The sequence below is a fragment of the Panthera onca genome, chromosome B2 (genome assembly GCF_046562875.1).
Source record: "Panthera onca isolate mPanOnc1 chromosome B2, mPanOnc1 haplotype 2, whole genome shotgun sequence".
Classification (NCBI taxonomy): domain Eukaryota; kingdom Metazoa; phylum Chordata; class Mammalia; order Carnivora; family Felidae; genus Panthera; species Panthera onca.
Genome location: NC_138343.1, coordinates 136159386 through 136178523, shown reverse-complemented (window position 1 = coordinate 136178523; position 19138 = coordinate 136159386). Strand labels below are relative to the sequence as shown.

General features: G+C 37.5%; 1 protein-coding gene and 1 long non-coding RNA gene across 4 annotated transcripts in view; one reads left to right on the top strand and one right to left on the bottom strand.

Moving 5' to 3' along the window:
- ESR1 (estrogen receptor 1) overlaps window positions 1-19138 on the bottom strand; it is a 376799-nt gene that overhangs the window by 46784 nt on the left and 310877 nt on the right. The window lies entirely within an intron of this gene.
- Window positions 2463-18337, top strand: LOC144616280 (uncharacterized). The gene is made up of 3 exons (XR_013555425.2): window positions 2463-2566; window positions 16862-17068; window positions 18128-18337. It is a non-coding gene; the product is annotated as an uncharacterized LOC144616280 (long non-coding RNA).

Here is a 19138-nt window from a genome sequence, read left to right as displayed (position 1 = left end):
TCGTGATGTTTGGATTATCATCCCCATCCTCCCCTTCCTGCTCTTGGATATCTCTTTCTCACCTTTCAAGACTCAGATAGGTATCTCCTCTTCCAGGAAGAGAAAGTCTACCATTCTCTACTGTGTTATATACTCTTCCTCTGTGCTCTGAGAGTATAGTTTATATCAGTGGTCAGCAAATGCTTTCTGTATAAGACCAGAGGGTAGATAATTTAGACTTTATGGGCAATACAGTCTCTTTTTACACTGACTCAACACTTTATGGTGAAAGCAGCCACAGACAATATGTAACCAATGAGCATGACTGTGTCCCAATAAAACTTTATTTACAAAAATAATAGCAGACTGGATTTGGCTTATAGGCCATGCTTTGTTCATGTCTGCTGTATACATTGTCCCGTATTCAATGAATTTATTGGGCACCAATGATGTGCCCGTGTCGGGTGGCGAGAATGTAATGATGAGCAAGATAGGAATGTACCTGCCTCAAAAGAACTTACAATCTACTTAGGAGGCAGATAGTTAAAAAGAAAAAGAAAAAAAGGAATAATTTGATACAGTTGTGATTCGTGGCATGAAGGAGGAAGAAAACTAGTGTTCGGGGAAGGAAGAACAGGGAGCCCTATGTGGGACAGAAGTCTGAGTGGCTACAGGGCGTCCTAAGAGATCTCAGAGACCTGAAGCTCAGAAAAACCTCTGAGTCTAGAGATTCAGCTCTGGGGGCTGCCACTGGAGAGTGTCTGAGAGCAGAGAGGAGCAGACACCATGATGGGGAATACTGCCTGAAAGGAAGACAAGTCTGCGGGAGACACACGAGAGGACCAGTGCGGAAGATGGAAGAGAACCAGGGAGGAAGATGCGAAGAAGTACCGAACAATCTCTACATACTGGGTCAAGGAAGACACGCATGGGTTTGGGCCAGATCAAGATGGTATCCTGGCCTTTTCTAGCAGTGCTGAGTAGCCTGGGGCTGAAAGGGAAATAAGTAGATGGTGGATAGGCACTGAAGTAAGCAAACTGACTCTTTAAGGATGGAGAAAAGTTGAGGGGACAGAGATTCTAGAGGGTAGTTTGCAGTGACTGATTATGGGGCTTAAGATGGACCAGGAGGAAAATAAAATCACAAAACTGTTTGTAATCAAGAATAGGAGGTGTTAAGTATCAAAGACAAAGAATAGGTCCAGTAGGAAGAAGGGATAGTGGAAGCAGGAGCTACAGAGACTATATCCTGGAGAGTGAGCTTCCAATTTAAGACGTTGCTGGTGGTAGCGTTTCCAGTGAGTGGCATATACGAAAGGAGAGAAGAAACCGAATAGCTGGAATGTAAGACCTTAAGAACACTGAGACCAATGCTCCTGTCATTATAACAAAGCACAGTATTAAGGAGCTGATTAAGAATTGACAAAAGATCTGTTTTAAAAAATTTCTCAGGGCTGGGGCACCTGGGTGGCTCAGTTAGTTAAGTGTCCAGCTCTTGATTTCGGCTCAGGTCACGATCTCACAGTTCGTGAGTTCAATCCCCGCATCGGGCTCTGTGCTGATGGTGCCAATAGTGTGGAGCCTGCTTGGGATTCTCTCTCTCTCTCTCTCTCTCTCTCTCTCTCTCTCTCTCTCCCTCTCCCCCCCCCCCGCTTTGCTCCACGTGCTCTCTCTCTCTCTCAAAATAAATAAACTTTAAAAATATCTTTTAAAAAATAAAAAAATAAAAATAAAAATCTCCTGGAACTCATTTGTTTCTGACTCTTCGAAGACCTCCCAAGTGTAAGGTCTTTTCCTTGTAAGACTACTCCAAACAAATGCAGTGATCTGAAGGCTCCCAGAATAGGCACCACAAATTCTCTAAGAGGAAAGCTTATTTCTCTCATGCCCAGCCTTCCCTCTGCCCACCTGTCAACATGTAAACCTCGTGGTGTTTGGCCAAATTCTGTGCTTTATATGTTAGTGTCCTTTATCACATGCCATATTTCAAGGCAAATGAGCTAAAACATGATAATAACTAGCAAAAGATGCCATTCCTTTCAAGAAGGGTACTGTTTAGGCAGAGAATTATAGGGGGATAAAATGGAACAAAAACCAATAAGGCAAATCTTAAGAATATGGCCAGAAGACCATCCTCTTAGAGTTATTCTGAAAAATGGAGATAAACACCATGTTGTCTGACTCATAGAAGGATTGGATTTCAAGGGGAAATGGATTTTGGTCCATTTCCTTGAGAAGAGTTGCTATGAGACTGAGAGCCAGCATTCTCTTCACTGAGTGTTTGAGGGATAAATGCACAGAGCAATTAAGCAGCATTTCAGAAATGTAAAGTTCTCAGAAGCCACATTCCAAGTGAAGCAGATCTTGCTGAAGAAGTTGGGATGTGTGAGTCTAAAAAGAACGTTTTGAGCCCTCTGCTTCTCTTAGCTTAAATCCATATATGGCTTTGTTGCTGTTGCTGTTTTCATTTTAAACATAACCAAACAACACTGGTGCCCAGGAAATGGACTTCCAATGAGAGGAGGGAAAAGCCAAAAAGATTCTTTCAGCATAAAGAAGACCAGGCTTGTTGAAATCAAAGAAAGGGGTGAGTATTTCTCTCAGGCAGTGTCCTTGGGAGATTTTTACCTCAAGGTAAAAAATGATGACTTATGTACGGAAGAGGCTGCTATAGTTACGAGACCACCCACACTCCATACCCAATCCCTTCCAGAATGAAGGCCCTACCCATGTCCCCTACTCATGCCCCAACACAGGACCTGGGGGACTCTCATTCCCTCCTCCTCTCTTTTTATATCTGTCTCCAGGGGTGGGCTCCAGCTTTGCAAAATTTGTTGTGAGCCTCCCTTTCAAACCTGGTGCCAGGGTACAGATAATTGATACACCTATTACTCACCCAGAAGGATTCAGACTCTTTTTTATCATGCCAGTGCAAATGGTTGCCATGAAAATTACACAGGAAACATAAGCTTGACCCCCCCCTGAGAGACGTGTCCAGATATTAGCTTCTGACACTTAGTCACCTCACGTCCATTTATCTTTATTAAGCTATCTGTCATACAGGAGTAAGACTCTAAGTAACTCTTTGCTATTTACTTTTCCCACATCAGGAGGCCAATAGGCAAAACAGTTTTTAAGCCAAGAGATATTTTCTAATAAATAGAACACACCCTAACATGTTCTCTTTTCCTATACTCTTGGGTGCTAAAGTGGCGAGAAAGGAGGTTAGAGTTGGTGATCACAGAGGCTTCTGTCAGAATGTGAAAAACACACTTCTAGGTTTGAATGATTTGTCAAAGGAAGATGGAATTCTATATTTTTAGATAATGATCCACTCAAGTTTGCTTGTTCAGTGAATACAGTTTAAAAGCTAAAGCAGGTCCCCAGAGGAAAATACTCCAATGGCTGTGTCTACTCCAACACCCAGCTGAAAAGAGATTCAATCAATCTTTTAAGATACCTATAATCAAGTACATAAAACATAAAGAAGAATGCCTCGGTTATTCATTTTTCATTCGGATGTTTTGGAATTATACAAACAAGCAAATAGGTAGTTTTTCTCCACTGTACTTAGAGGAGCAGATTCTGCTAATGGGAGTGAAGGTAAATGAGCGAACAGAGAGAGCGCCACCATGCTTGGATGTGAGAACAGCATTTCTACTTTTGATAAGCCATTCATTGTTTCTCCATAAAGAAAATACAATCAACACCTCATGTCTTCATTAACTCCCTTTTAGTTGTGCGCTATTTTTTTTTGAGTCCATTGTATATGTCAGTCTGTGCTAGACCCTAAAAATTCAAAGATCAATTTTATTCATAAATATTTATGGAGTCAGAATCTACTTTACTGTTGTAGGCACTGAGTTGTGTTGGGGGTATAACAATGAGCACAACATTGCCCTACTGCAGTATCTAGTTTAGTAAGGTAGACAGATATGAAACACACACACACACAACAACAGAATAAAATAAAACTATTAACTGCAACAAGTTCCAAGAAGGAAGAGTATGGGGTCTAATGAGAGTATAACAAGGGAAGTATGATAGGTAAGGGGAATGTGGGTGTCAGTGAAGGCCTCTTTGAGGACATGACATTTAATCTGGAATTCAAAGAACTAGGAGTTAGACGGGACAAAAACTGGCAAGAGTGTACCAAAGAGAGAGACTTGTGTTTAGAAGCAAGAAAATGCTTGATGAGCTTGAGAAACTAAGAGTAGGTCAACATCCTGAAACTTTGGAACTCGGTGGTCCCAGGCACACCCTGGGTGAGACTGAAGAAGCAAACACAAAAACTGGGCCACAGGCTTTGCTCAGCAAGGTGGTCTTTATCCCCAGGCCAAAAGAGGGCACAGCACTTTCATGAGAATTCCTGAAAGAATTTAAGAGAAGGGTGACCAAAGATGAGACTCACAGGGGGAATATTCCCTCAAGTCTCTACAGCAAGAAGAAAACAAAATTCATATTTCTTAACCTGGTCGTCCCAGTTGCAAAAGTTCTCGTGCACACAAAAACCAAACAAAATACACCACAGTCAGTCATGGCCATTGAAGTGCCTGAAGAAAACACAATTCTTTTCTTTCCCTCTTTTTTTTTTTTTTTTTATATGAAACCTTCATCTATTCTCTATCCTTTAAGACAAATGGCACATATCTGGTACAGAGTGTTGGAATTCCAATAACTAAAACAATGGCCTAGAATTCTCACAGGGATTCTAGTTATTCATCCATTTGGGATTTATCCCAAGCACTATGCAAGTTAGTCTAAGTCCCTAACTTGCCTGAAGCTTCCACTCGAGTGGTGGAATCAGATAACAGATAAATATAGACAAAATAATCTTGGATTGTGATAAGTGCTTTCAGGAATTAAAACAGGGAATGGCAGGTGAACTGGTAGAGGGCCACCTTATGTAGCTTAGACGGGTCCTTGAGGAGGTCACAGGGAACTGAGGCCTGAGATGTCTTGAGGCAATCCAGACTCCATTTTCAGAAGAGAAATGTTTCGTGTTTTTCATTAGGACAAGAAATAGAACAAGGTAGTTATTTTAATGGTTGTTTTCAAGGTTAGGAAAGTTCTGGCTTTGAAATCCAATTAAGACCAACAAATGCATGCCCTTTTGCCAAACAATCCAAGAAATTTGAATTTATAAAGTAGAATCAGAAGTGACCTGAGCACCACCTTCCTCTTGGAATCTTAGCCTTTTCATACTAAAATTATAACTGCCACCATGAAGAGAATAACAGCTTCCCCTAAAAGCCAGTGAAACAAACGAGGCCCATGAATAGAGTAAACCAAAGCTACCAGGACTTTTCAGCTTACATTTGAAACAATCCTGCCTAGTGAATGCATCTTTCTTTAATGTTTACCGTTCTTTGGGAGTGCTTTTGTTCCCTTCGTCAATTTCTTTTATTATCGACACTCTTTGCCTGGAGTAAACCATACAATTTCCACTTTCTAATAACTTCATGTAATGTTTCCAAATCTAAGTTTGAATCAAAGGAAAATTTGGACATAAACGTATCTATTTCAAGAAGGGCAAGTGATACCAAAAGCTGCTTCCAGCGTGGTGAAGGCAGTGGATATGTATCTGCCGAGTTATCGGCAGCTGTTTCTCGTAGCTCTTGCATTTAGGTGCTCAGAGAAGTGGATTTTTACATTTTTCTCTGGGTTTTACTAAAATCGGAGAAAGGTAGCCACCGTGCACCGGGCTGCAATTGGTAGCATCATGTAACCAGTGCTGTACCAGGAAAGGCGGATCTGTGTGCTCGGCCCCCCTCCGTCAGTAAATGGCTGTGCAAATCACAGCCCCTTTCTGCGATTCCATTTGGGCAAATGTGGGCAAATCGCTTCCCCTTTCTGCAATTCCATTTCTTCATCTGTAAGCAAGGAGGCCGGAACCCATCAATGGCATTCAAACCATTCTTAAAAGTGGTATCCTTATTAAATAAAATATGCAACTCTCCAATTATAAAACGGAATAAAGCGCCTCTGCTTTGGGAGAACTGTGAGCATGTCCCAGAGACCCACTCCTACCTTCCTCCAAGGCCACCTCTTAGCCATCTCCTTGGAAAGACCCACGGAAGACCAGTTTGAAGAGGACCACCCTAAGTCTTAAAAGCTATTTCAGTTCTTAAATAATGATGCAGTGACTTTGTAAGTACAAATAAGGTAAGTCCCCAAAATAACACCTCAGAATCAACGTTACCTAGACTTACTAACATCTGCAAAGAAGGTAAAAGCATTTACTCACTCTCTTTCATTACTTAGCTCCACTTTTGGTGACGAAACTTCTTAAGATACGGTTACTCTTTTCTCGGCACCAACGGAATCTCACAGATTAGGCCATGATGCAATTTAGCTCCGCTATCAATCCAAACAATAGGAACAGAGTCACAATATCTCTTCTCACTGTGTGCTAACAAGCACGATCTAAGCACTTGACATTCACTCATCGAATCCTTATCAAATTCCATGAAAAGGATATTATGATTACAGAAAAAGAAATTGAAGCATGGAAAAGTCAAGTGACTGCCCCAAGTCACAGGTAGTTAATAGCCAATCTGCAGTCTGGCTCCAGAGCCTGGGCTCTCAGACATCACACACAACGGCCCCTCCACAACCATCCAGCTGAGCTCGCGTTCGTGTGCCTTCACTCTCTCTTGTCCCCTCTCCCGGGCTGAACCCTCCTTCTCTCCGGGATCCTCGTCACACTCGTATCTACGGATCTGAACACGAGGGTGGAGAACCGTGGCCTGGTTGATCTCCACGCTACTGCTGTGCTGAGACTTTAAAGATTCCTACAACTCTCTTCTCAACAGGTTCCAAAGTGGGATTAATGATCAAGTGCGTCGTGCCTGTCCTGGGACTGAGACATGGAAGCTCGGCCCCAGATTCATAGATTGAAGACTCCACAGCCCTTCTTCCTGCACCCTGGGAGTGAACCATACATTTGCCCACAGTAAATAACCCTATGCTTTGCCATCTACTACTCCCTGTGCCACTTTTCCCAAAATTAGGCCTGGACTATGTGTGCACCTACAGACACACCGCTTCTTCCCCTCATTTGGTATTTGTCTACTTTTTATGGACACATGAAGCCTTATATAGTCATGTAATGTCCTTTTCCCCTCAATAGATTATAGACATTCGGAGGACAGGGTTGTATTTTATTTACCTCTATATTCCTAATGCGTAGGAAAATATTGATGTTAATAATCAGCACCACTTATTTATGGTACAGTGAGAAAGCAATGGAATTGGAGTAAGGAGTCTTGATTCCTGCCACTAACTAGCCTTGCGATCGTAAGCAGATACCTTAACAGCTGTAAATCAGATTTTCCCGAAGGGAAGATGAACATTATAATGTCTATCTTGATATCCTCAAAGAGCTGTCCTAAGGATAAGTGAGAGAATGTGTGGGAGAGCACATTATAAAGCATGATCATGTCACATAATGTAGAATCATCATCACACTGAAGACTTACCCTTTTTTTCTAGAAGGGTTGATGCTGAGGCCTTTTTTAAGCAATGCGATCTAACAGAGGGAAAGGTCATGAATGCTTATTAGAAACTGAAATGAAAATTAAGGAAATTTCACTGAGTTTCATTAACAGCAAGGCTCAACATCATCTATGTGACTTCAAAGGCCATATGAACCTGTTCTACTCTGAGCAGAGTCATATATACTGACATTTTCAGGAAAGAAATGAAGATGATCTATGTGTCATTTATGGGTAAATGTGTCTTTCTCATCATCCTTACCATAAAGGGCAACATTTTGGCCTTCGGTTTGTTGTTCATTTGTTTTTATGATATCTCCCTCTCTTTCATTTTCTCTTTCCCCTTATTAAATATTTTCAAAGCTTCAGGCCACAGTACACGCAGAAATTATATCTTTAGTCTAACAGAATAACACTAAACTGGGCCAATGCCATTACTCTAAGTTACCAGAAACTTCTTTAAGAAACTAAAGTAGGGACTGAAGTATAATCCTATCATCTCATCAGTGGTTGGCACTATAGCGTTTGTTCTGGAAACAAGTGGTAAACAAAACTTGAGCCCATCCTTGGGCTTTTAGAAAAACATTTTTATCCTTTTTCCCCTACCCAATGTATTCCCAAGGACTCCATGCTGCACTCTGACCTCCCAGGCCTCAAGGATGGCTAAAATTGATTCTGAACCAAGGTAAACAGGGTTCCTCCCAAGGGCTTGGAGAGCTCCAGTCTGCAGAAAGCTAATGAAGCCCTTGAACTAGCATGCTTCTCTTCTACCCACACTTTATTGAAATGCTTTTGAGTCTTATTGTGTTGTAATTACATACTATAGAAAACTCAACCAACATCTATTTCAAGGATTGGGCCCATGACTCTTACTAAACCATTTCAATTCCATTTTCCTGAGCATACAATCTCTAAATGCATCTGTGAGGGCCCTCCACATGTATTTTCATTTCACATTTCAGAAAACTTAAAATGATGCAGGTTCCTGACTTTGCTGATGATGGATGTAAAGAGAATGATGCTGTGGGCTGTTCAGATTGTTCTCTTTCTTTACTATAGTTTCAGTGTAATATTTGATTCACACAAAAGAATTTTAACAATATATATGTTTTGTAAAGCATAATAAAAAATGAATAGCCATTTATCTACAACCTACCTTCTTTTTATTTTCTTTATAAACCCTGTTAGTTGTAGAGGGATCAATTTTATCAATATTTCTTTCACAGGTAGTAATTTTTGCCTCATTTTTCCAGACATAATTTCCAACCCTGAGATAGACATTTTCTTACATTTTCTTATAAAAATTCTACCTTTGTCTCTCAATTAAGTCCTTCATTCATCTGGAATTAATTTTTTCACATGTTATGAATGAGGATCAGATTTGTTTATTTATTTTTCTATATAGGTACCCAGTTGTTCCAGGACCATTACTGAAATTGTTCTTCTTTTCCCTTAAAATCTCAATGTTCTCTCTCTCATAGGTCAGTTGTTCATAAATGTCAGTTTCTGAGCTCTCTTTCCTATTCCATCAGCCAATGTGCTTATTTCTATGCCATACCACATTGTCTTAAATATAATAGCCTTATGACGTTGTAGCTTAGTTATTAGAGGTTTTTTACCCAACTTCCCCACTTTAATTTCAGCCTTCAAAAGCATTTAGGCTAACTTGGTCTTTGACTTTTACCACATATATTTTACAATAAACCCAGAATTATGATTGGAAATACACTGAAGTTATAGATCAATTTGTGGTGAACTGATACATTTTCAATAATGAAACTTCCTAGCCATAAACATAGTATAGCTTTCTTTTTAATGCTTTATATTCTCAATGTCTTTTAATAGAGGTACCTAATTGTCTCTAAAGAGCTCCTGCCATTTCGTTATTAAATTCATTCCAAAATACATTATAGTTTTTATTACTACTATAAAAAGGATATATAATTTATAAATTAAAGTATTCTAAATATATATGTATAAGTATGTAATATTTAATTATATATGTATAATATATTATGTATATATTTTAATTTTGTGCTTGTTGCTAATGTAAAGAAATAGATTTGTATGTTGATTAACTGGACCTTATAAACATTCTTCTGGAATTGAATATCAGAAAGATAACAAGGCAAGTTCCTATCTAAGACTGTTTTAAACTGGATGTATCAAGTCTGTCTAAATTGCTCATGGTAAAAAACAAACACCTGGGATTTTTTATTTTATGGGATGCAGCTGCTACAAATGGAACCTAATCTCATTGGCTTTTTTTCTTCATGACTAACAAAATACAGAAACTGAGTAGCATGGGCCATCTTTAGCTTGGATCCTTTGCTAGGTGTTAGTAAAAACCTGGTGTGTTGAGACCTATGATTCACTGGGGTCTGTGACAATTCAGCTCTTGGAGGTACTGCTATCCACAGAATAAATGAAAACTGTAGCTTTATATTTCAGAATTAAAAATACTGAAGACAATGCTAAAAGCTTTGAGTAGTTGCACATATTATAAACAGAAAATATAGAAATGATATGGTCAGGCAACAGAAACAAATAAAACACGAACTGAGACATTTTAGAAGTAAATCTGACAATCGAGGGAAAACATTCAGAAATAGCCTAGATCAGACAGGACATAACAGCAAATAGGCTGTATGGGCAGCATGATGTGGGGGACAAAGGATGCAAAGATAAAGAGTGAAGGAAAAGAGTAAAAGGATTTAACAGAAAGTCACAAATAGGAACTAGGGGTAAAAAGTATCCTTTGTGTGTTTAAATGGGCCCCTAAAGAAGTAAACCAAAACAATGTAGCTAAACCATTATTTAAAACTATAAATTAAGAAAGTCAAGGAGTAAAAGAAGATTTCAATCTATGTATTCAAAAGCCACACCAGGTACCCAGGAAAATTGACTGGAAATGGTCAGCAAAGATATATGTAGCTTCATAAGATTACTAAAAATTTAAGTCCATGGGGGAAAAAACTGTAGCATTCAGACAGCATCCAAATCACTAATAAGGAAAAGAAAACCAGACTGCCATCCAACTTCTTGCCAGCAACATTTCACACTAGAAAACAATGGAGCAATCATTAAAAAATACTTGAGGAAAAATGTGAGCCAAAGACTTTATATATAGCCAAACTTTCCACATAAAGGACACAGAAAAACAATTATAAGCATTTTAAAACTAAAAAAAGTGTCCTCTTGAACCTTTCCTGATAAATGAGGCCCCAGACAACCAAAACGGAAAGATTAGAAAACCTTCAGCATATGGTCTGAGAGTGGTCATGAAATATGTTAATGATAGAGTTAACGCTAAAAATTGGGGTTAAGTGTTACAAAAAAAAGCATCTAAGTATCATAAATTCTAACAGTGTATAAAACTACAAATGATGAAAAGAAGATGAAAAGGGAAGAGTCATAGGCATTATTAGCTAATAATTACCTCATAGGTATTAGGTGAATAAGTTGATAATATCTGTAAAGCTTAAGTATATGTAACACTACAAAGTTTAACACTAAAATAATCCTAGCGGCTAAAAACTTGGACCATGGTTGAGGATGTTAAATTGCTAGCTAATTTCACTACTGCTCAATGTAGCAAATAAACAGTTTCTAAAGGAAGAACTGACTAAATATATACAAATCTAACAACCAAAAACAAAAATGCAAAAGACCTAACAACAAAAGAAAATAGACAAAAATAGCAAAGAGACCTTTAAATATGTGGGAAACATAAAATAACAGAACTCAGAATTTGAATCAAATATAGAGGTTGTATCAATAAATATATGTTGGCTTTACTCATGTATTAAAAATATTCCCAGCTTGACTGTTAAAGTAAAATCCAATTATTATGAAGTAAAATCCAATCTAATTTACTATTAAAGTAAAATCCAACTTATATAGACTATATAAAATAGAGACCTAAAGCAAAGATAGGTATTAAAAATCAAGAATGAAAATAATATATTAAGTAAGTGAAAATAAAAAGACCCCAGGGTCATGATCTTGATATTAGATGGTAAAATTCAATCCAGAGAAAAGAGCAAATGAATAAAAAACTTTGCAACACAAAAATCTATACTGGGCAATAAAGATAAAGCAAATATAAGTATCTGTAAGATAAAAGGTCATGGATTCTCATTAAGTAGAAATGATGAATAAGATAAATGATGGATAAGAAATAAACATAGGCAGGCAGATACTTTACGTTCTACCTTAATAAGAGTACATGGACTTTCGTAACAAGTGTATATGGAACACTGTGTATATGAAAAACTGAAATTACATTAGGTTACAAACAAAAACTTTAATAAGTTCCAAGAATAACTGAAATAATATAAGCAGTACTCTTTGATTCCAAAGCAAAACAAATGTTTATTAATAACAAACAAAAACAAAAATTACCCTTTAAGCCTGCAAATTAAACTGTTTATTAAACAACTCTTGAATGAAAGGGAAAAGAAAACGTGAAATTGCTGAATTTTTAGAAAATAAGGATAATAAAAGCAAGATAGAATCTATGGGGGAAAAAAGAATCTATGGGACATAACTAAAGCAGACCTTTGAGAAAACTCTTTGCATTGACTATATTATGAAATGAAAATAAACAATCTTAAAATCAATTCAAAAAGTGAGAGAAAGAATTACAAAGTTAACTGACTAAAGCAAAAGGAAGGTCTCAATAAAGCTAACAATATAATGATGAGTTAGAAAGTAGAAAACTGGCAGAACTAATAAAAGAAAATTTTAAGCTAGTCTTTTAGGGAAAAGAACTGACAAAATAGAGAAACCACTAGCTGACCTAAGTTTTCTAAAAGAAGGATACAGACACAAAATAAATTACAAGGTGGAAGTAACCATCAAGCCAAAGAAAAATATTTAAAAATCATTAGAAACTACTTTGTCCAGTTCAATGCAATAGATTTGAAAAACTCAATAAAATGAATAACTTTATCAGATTTATTCACCAAAACTGACTCCAGAAGAGATAAAAAGTCAAAAGATACGAATTACTACAGAAGAATTCGTTTCCAGAAAGCCACTGTGTCCAGAAGATCTTGAAAGGGAATTCTATCAAAATTTGAAGTTTTAAAGATCAAATAATCCCAATGCTACTGAAACTTTTCAGAGCACAGAAAAGAAAATTTCCAAACCAGTTTTGTGAGGCATGTGTAACACAGATAACAAAAAACTTATAAAGACTACACAAAGAGACAATTTTATACCAAATTTTCTTATGAATTTTAAAGCAAAAACAATAACCCTCATTCCTAACAAAAACACCTAATACCATAGAAATCCATAGAAACTCTTGGAATGTGATTATATAGGAATGAGGAGACTGGTGCCTACTTTGCTATTTTTACGATGTATTAGAGGTATTACTCAATACAGCTATATAAGAAAAAAACACCTCAATGCTTAGGGATAGAAAGGAAGAGATAAAACAATCTCTAATCTCTACTCATTCACCGATGGTATGATTACATATTAAGAAAGCCTACTGAAATTAATGGAAAAACTCCTCTAAACAGTTAGTGAATTCAGTAGTAGTCTACAGAAATAATATGTAAATATCAGGTATCTACAGATGTGCAAACAATATGTATATTTATTTATATTAATATTATATATATATATATATATATAATAGTGAGGCATAATCTCAAAAATATGTGCAAAATATATATAAGGATACATGAAAACACTTCTGGAAAGATACATGAATATAATCTGAACACATGAGAGGCATACCTGTTCTTAGAAAGATTCAACCTCACAAAGACATCAATACTCCTTAAGCCAATTTATATTTAACATGATCCTAATAAAATTACCAAAAGTTTTTCTTTTGGAGTGCCACAAGTTAATGCTAAAGATCACCTGTAAGAAACCAGGGAGAATCACCTGTAACCCCCTGAAAAATCAGCAGGCAGCATTGGAAATACAGCCTGACCAGGATTAAAACCCAATCTGGAGCTTCCATAAATAAAGCTCTGTGATATTGATTCATAAGTAGATAAACCATAGAAGATACGTAAAATTTCATAAAAGGACTTATAAGTTTATGGAGAAATCAAGCATGTGATTAAGGATGCATCTCAAATCACTTGAAAAAATAATTGACATTTTATAAATGGTGTTGGCAATACTGAAAAGTTATTTGGCAAAATATATAAAAATCAATCTTAATCACACTGTATATCAAGATAAATTCAAAATGGATAGACCCAAGACATAAGAGTAAAAAGTACTAAAAGCAAGCAGAAATATATAATTATAACAGAATATAATTATAAGTAGAATATAATTTTGACTTCAGGGCAAGGAAACCCTTCCAATAAGGTAAAAGATTAATGTACTTTTGTTATAAAACTTAACTTACAAAAGCTTTTTGCATGGCAAAATCCTCCATAAACACTTTAAAGGCAAATAAGAAACTGAGAAAAGATGTTGGCAATTTATACTGAGAAAAGCTAGTCTGTCTCTCACATACACACAGCTCCTAAAAATCAAGGAAAAAACAAGCTGGTACAAAAATAGCCAAAAATGTGAATACACAGTTCACAGAAGAATAGATGAAAAGGCCTTTAAACATAAACAAGATGCTTAACTTTATTCAAAAATGAAATGTAATTAAGACCATTCTGAGATACTTCTTACCTATCAGATTGGCAAAAATCCAAAAGTTTGACAACATATTCTGTTGGAGAGGCTGTGGAGAGACAAGGCCTCTTTTTTAAAAAAAAAAAAAAATTTTTTAACGTTTATTATTTTTGAGACAGAGAGAGACAGAGCATGAACAGGGGAGGGTCACAGAGAGAGGGAGACACAGAATCCGAAACAGGCTCCAGGCTCTGAGCTGTCAGCACAGAGCCCGACGCGGGGCTCGAACCCACAGACCATGAGATCATGACCTGAGCCGAAGTCGGATGCTTAACCGACTGAGCCACCCAGGCGCCCCAAGACAAGGCCTCTTATACATGGTTGGTGGGAAAGCACAATGACACAGTTCCATAGGCAGTAAGTAAAATTTCAAATATCTAACAAAATTAGGTATGCATGTACCTTTTTTATCATTTATTTTATTTTATTTCATCCTAAGTGTACTCTTTGAATTCTATCCCCAATTTCCCCCATCCCCTCACACACCACTTGTCTGGCAACCATCAGTTTGTTCTCTATAATTGCTTGTTTCTTGGTTTGTCTCTATCTCCCTTTTTTTTTTCCTTTGCTCATTTGTTTCTTAAATTCTGCATATGAGGGAGATCTTAATGATATTTATCTTTTCTGACTTATTTTGCTTAGCATTGTACATTCTAGCTCTATCCATGTTGTTGCAAATGGCAAGATTTCATTCTTTTTAATGTATGAATAATATTCATATATATATATATAATATCACACCTTCTTTATCCATTCATCTATCGATGGACACTTGGGATGCTTCCATAGTTTGGCTATTGTACATAATGCTGCAATAAACATAGGTGTGCAAGTATCCTTTGAATTAGTGTTCTTGCATTTTGGGGGTAAATACCCAATACTGTGATTCCTGGATCATAGGGTAGTTCTATTTTTTTTTTTTTTTGAGGAATGTCCATACTGTTTTCTACAATGGCTGTGCAAATTTGCATTCCCACCAACAGTGTAAGAGGGTTCCCCCTTTTCTACATCCTTGCCAACACTTGTTGTTTCTTGTGTTGTTAATTTTAGCCATCCTGACAGGTGTGAGATTATATCTCATTGCAGTTTTGATCTGCACTTCCTTGATGATAAGTGATGTGTTTACATGTATCTTTTTTTTTTTTTTCAACGTTTTTTTATTTATTTTTGGGACAGAGAGAGACAGAGCATGAACGGGGGAGGGGCAGAGAGAGAGGGAGACACAGAATCGGAAACAGGCTCCAGGCTCCGAGCTGTCAGCACAGAGCCTGACGCGGGGCTCGAACTCACAGACCGCGAGATCGTGACCTGGCTGAAGTCGGACGCTTAACCGACTGCGCCACCCAGGCGCCCCTACATGTATCTTTTGACCCAGTAACCCCACTTCTAGGAATCTATCACAAGGACAGACCGAGAAAAGTACAAAATGACTTATTCACAAAGTTATCTACTGTGGCCTTTTATTGGTGTTGTCTATAGTATAAGTATGGGAAGAACCTACCTGCTCATCAATAAGGGATTCCACACAATGGAATATAAAACAATCACGGATAGGAATAAGTTCTTTATACACATACATGTCATAACTTCCAAAGCAATATGTAGAATATTATAAATAATAATTACTTTCGTGTATGGGGTGGGGATACGAATATATAGCTTCAAAGGTGCTCATTTTCTAATTTTATCCGCTGAAAAGGCCTAGAAGTAATGGCAACTCAAAAACAGTAAATAAGCCAAATGCCAAGATTGAGTTCTAGATACCAGTTTCTCTGAAACAAATGAGTGCTCCTTGTAGATAGAGTTGGCTCCAGCTCTGGGAAAAAAATTTACAAGACGAGATTGGGACATGTTTAAGGAGGCATCAGAGATGAATGATTTATGCCAAAATGACACAAAAGTCACATGAAGGAACTCTATTAGCCACAGACGGGACAATTGAAGCACCAAAGAAGGATAATAAGTCGATTGATACACATTGAATAAACAATAGCCTACTAGCTCATAATGCCACTAAAAAATTCTCATGGGACATCACTGGAAGGAGCTAGGACAGCAGTTCCCTTGATGCGGCTGCTGCTGGGTGCCACAGCTCCATGACTTTTTACCACCAAAAATTTCAAAAAGCTAGTTTATATTTCCTTTCTCTAATTTTTCCTGCCCATCTTCTCTTATATACATTAACTTTCATTGAACACACTGATACTCCGGTTGTTGTTGTTTTCCCACCTTTTTTACTAAAAATGTCCTCTTTAGGGGACAACTGTGATCCCTAATTAGCACATGCTTAGTCCCTTCCTCTTGGTCCTGTGCACCTCTCTGTGGTCTTTGGCAAATTCACCACCTTTTTTTTTTTTTTTTAAGTCATCCCTCCCTTGGAATCAGAGACCGAACTTCTGCTTCTCAAACTCTGCCTTAGCCCCAGGCTGGCAGGCTGGGATTTGTTTCTACTTACAACTCCTAAAGGTCAGCCTTTTAAGAGGTCTTCCCTCAGCCCTTCAGACACCTTCTTCTCCACCATCTTGCCTGCTTATCACATTCATTCCACGCTTTTAACTATGGAGATGACTCAAATCTTTTCTATCCATCTTTCTTCTGACTTCCACCTTCCACCTTCTGACTTTCATCCCTGTACCTTGAACTCGACATGAATAAGGAAAAACACATCAGATTTCTCTAATACCTACTCTTTCCCCTGTCTTCCTAACTCCTATGCATAGCGCTGCCATCCCTTCAACGGCCAAGACCACAGATCTTGAAATCTTCTTCATCTCAGTGTCCATGCTATACCCACACTGGAGTAACGAGGGTTTGCTCAGGCTCTGCTCTCCTCAGAGGCTCAGGTGGATTCAGCCGTGGCCTCAACTGCTTGTCCTGACCAAACCCAGAGGATGTAGGAAAAGCCCTTCTCCACTCAGGAGTATGGAGTAAGTAACCGTTCCTTACCATCATAACATGTTTCTTGCATCTTGTTTTCCAATGATAAAGTCATGATGGATCTTAGAATCAGTGGCAATGAAAAGTGAAAAATCATGTAAACAGGTTAAGAAACTGATTCTCTACTGTGGTATAAAACCAAAGAAAATACTAATGGTATTTTTTTTACATCTCTTTTCCATTTGATAAAATGAAAATACAGATTAAATAACAAATAGGAATATTTAATGAGTTAAATTGACTCTAGAAGCATCAGAACAGGAACTTTAACCTTATTCTTTGTAATAAGAGCCCACAAGGAGAAGTCAATAATACAGAAGAAGAAGAAGAAGAAGAAGAAGAAGAAGAAGAAGAAGGGAAAGAGGAGGAGGATGAGGAGGAGGAAGATGAGGAAGATGAGGAGAGTGAGAAGGGGAGGAGAATGGAATGGAATGAGAGATCACAAGGTCATGTAACCATGGCACTATTAATAAAGACAATTTTAACTCTTAACAGGACATGGAAACAAACATAGTGATTTCATTTACCCTGAAGCCAAACCTTGATGCACTCATAGAATTAAGAGCTGTCATCAATAGGAAAATATCCAAACAGTACTAATACCTTGACATAAGTAATATTTCAAAGGTGTGTAATCTGTGATCATTGACCTTGATAAACCTTTGCCAAAACCTCCTGCTGCCCTCCTGCCAGCTCCAAAAGAACCAACATAGGGAAAGATCTCATTTTTAGACGTATCTACATCACAGAATATTGTAGGCAAGATAAATGTGTAGTAAGTATATTTATGCTAGCATGGGAATGTCAAGAGTGAATCAGTATATAAATGCAAGTGTAACCAAGGATTGATTTTTACTCGGAATCCATAATCATTAGAAACTGATGGGGGAAAATACACTAGACATGAATAAATTGGGGTGTGGTGGGGCCCGCTTACATCTTGTTTTTGCTTGCATTCGTTTGTATACTAATATTATTCTACCACTAGATAGCACATTGCCTGAGGACCAGTCTGCTGCTTATACATCTCTTTTTCTCATACCTTCCAGTATCATGCAGACCCCTGGAGACACGGTGGTACTCAATAAGTATCTATGAGTTGACTTACACTGAATCCTAACTAACACAGACTTGAAGTTGGCCATCTTCCTTTATCATTGGATTTTTTAATGGGACTCATTAAAATGAATAAGAATCTTTCCAATGCCAACTATGGAGAGGTATCTGTGATTAACGCAGATCTGAACAGGACTGCTTGATTATTCTTGTGTAGCATGTATGATTTAAATAATATTAAGACATTTTAAAATTAAACTTTTAATTTAGAGTGTCTGACTCTTGATTTCTGCTCAAATATTTGATTATATTTTAAGGCAGTTAAGGTGATGTTTAATTGTTAATAACAAACGGCAAATACAAAAATAATGGGGCATGTAAAAATGTAAGAAGTCAAATTAACCTCCTACACAGGATTAATTCTTTGGTTGGAATTATGCTTTTCCCTCTGGGGCAATTTTATATTGAGTGGATTTTATATTGAGTGCATCCTTACTGTTTACAGGCTTATTCCTCTTGAGAAGTTAAAAACTTGTGGCCTAGCAAGGTTTATAATATAGTACTACTTAATTGTTTTTGTTTTTAAGGAGAAACCTTGGCTTGAATGTTTAGGGTTTTTTTTTACCTTTTTCTTTTTTTTTTAATTTTTTTAATGTTTATTTATTTTTGAAGGAGAGAGAGACAGTGTGAGTGGGGGAGGGGCAGAGAGAGAGAGAGAGAGAGAGAGGCACAGAATCTGAAGCAGGCTCCAGGCTCTGAGCTGTCAGCACAGAGCCCAATGCAGGGCTAGAACTCACAAACCGTGAGATCATGACCTGAACCGAAGTCGGACGCTCAACCGACTGAGCCACCCAGGTGCCCCTTTACCTTTTTCAATAGAACTCCTACAAATGCTTTCATGACTTGATGGTCAAAGTGACTTTTCCTGAAATTACAATGTGTGTGTGTGTGTGTGTGTGTGTGTGTGTGTGTAATATCTTTCCTGAGATATAATTTGCGTATCA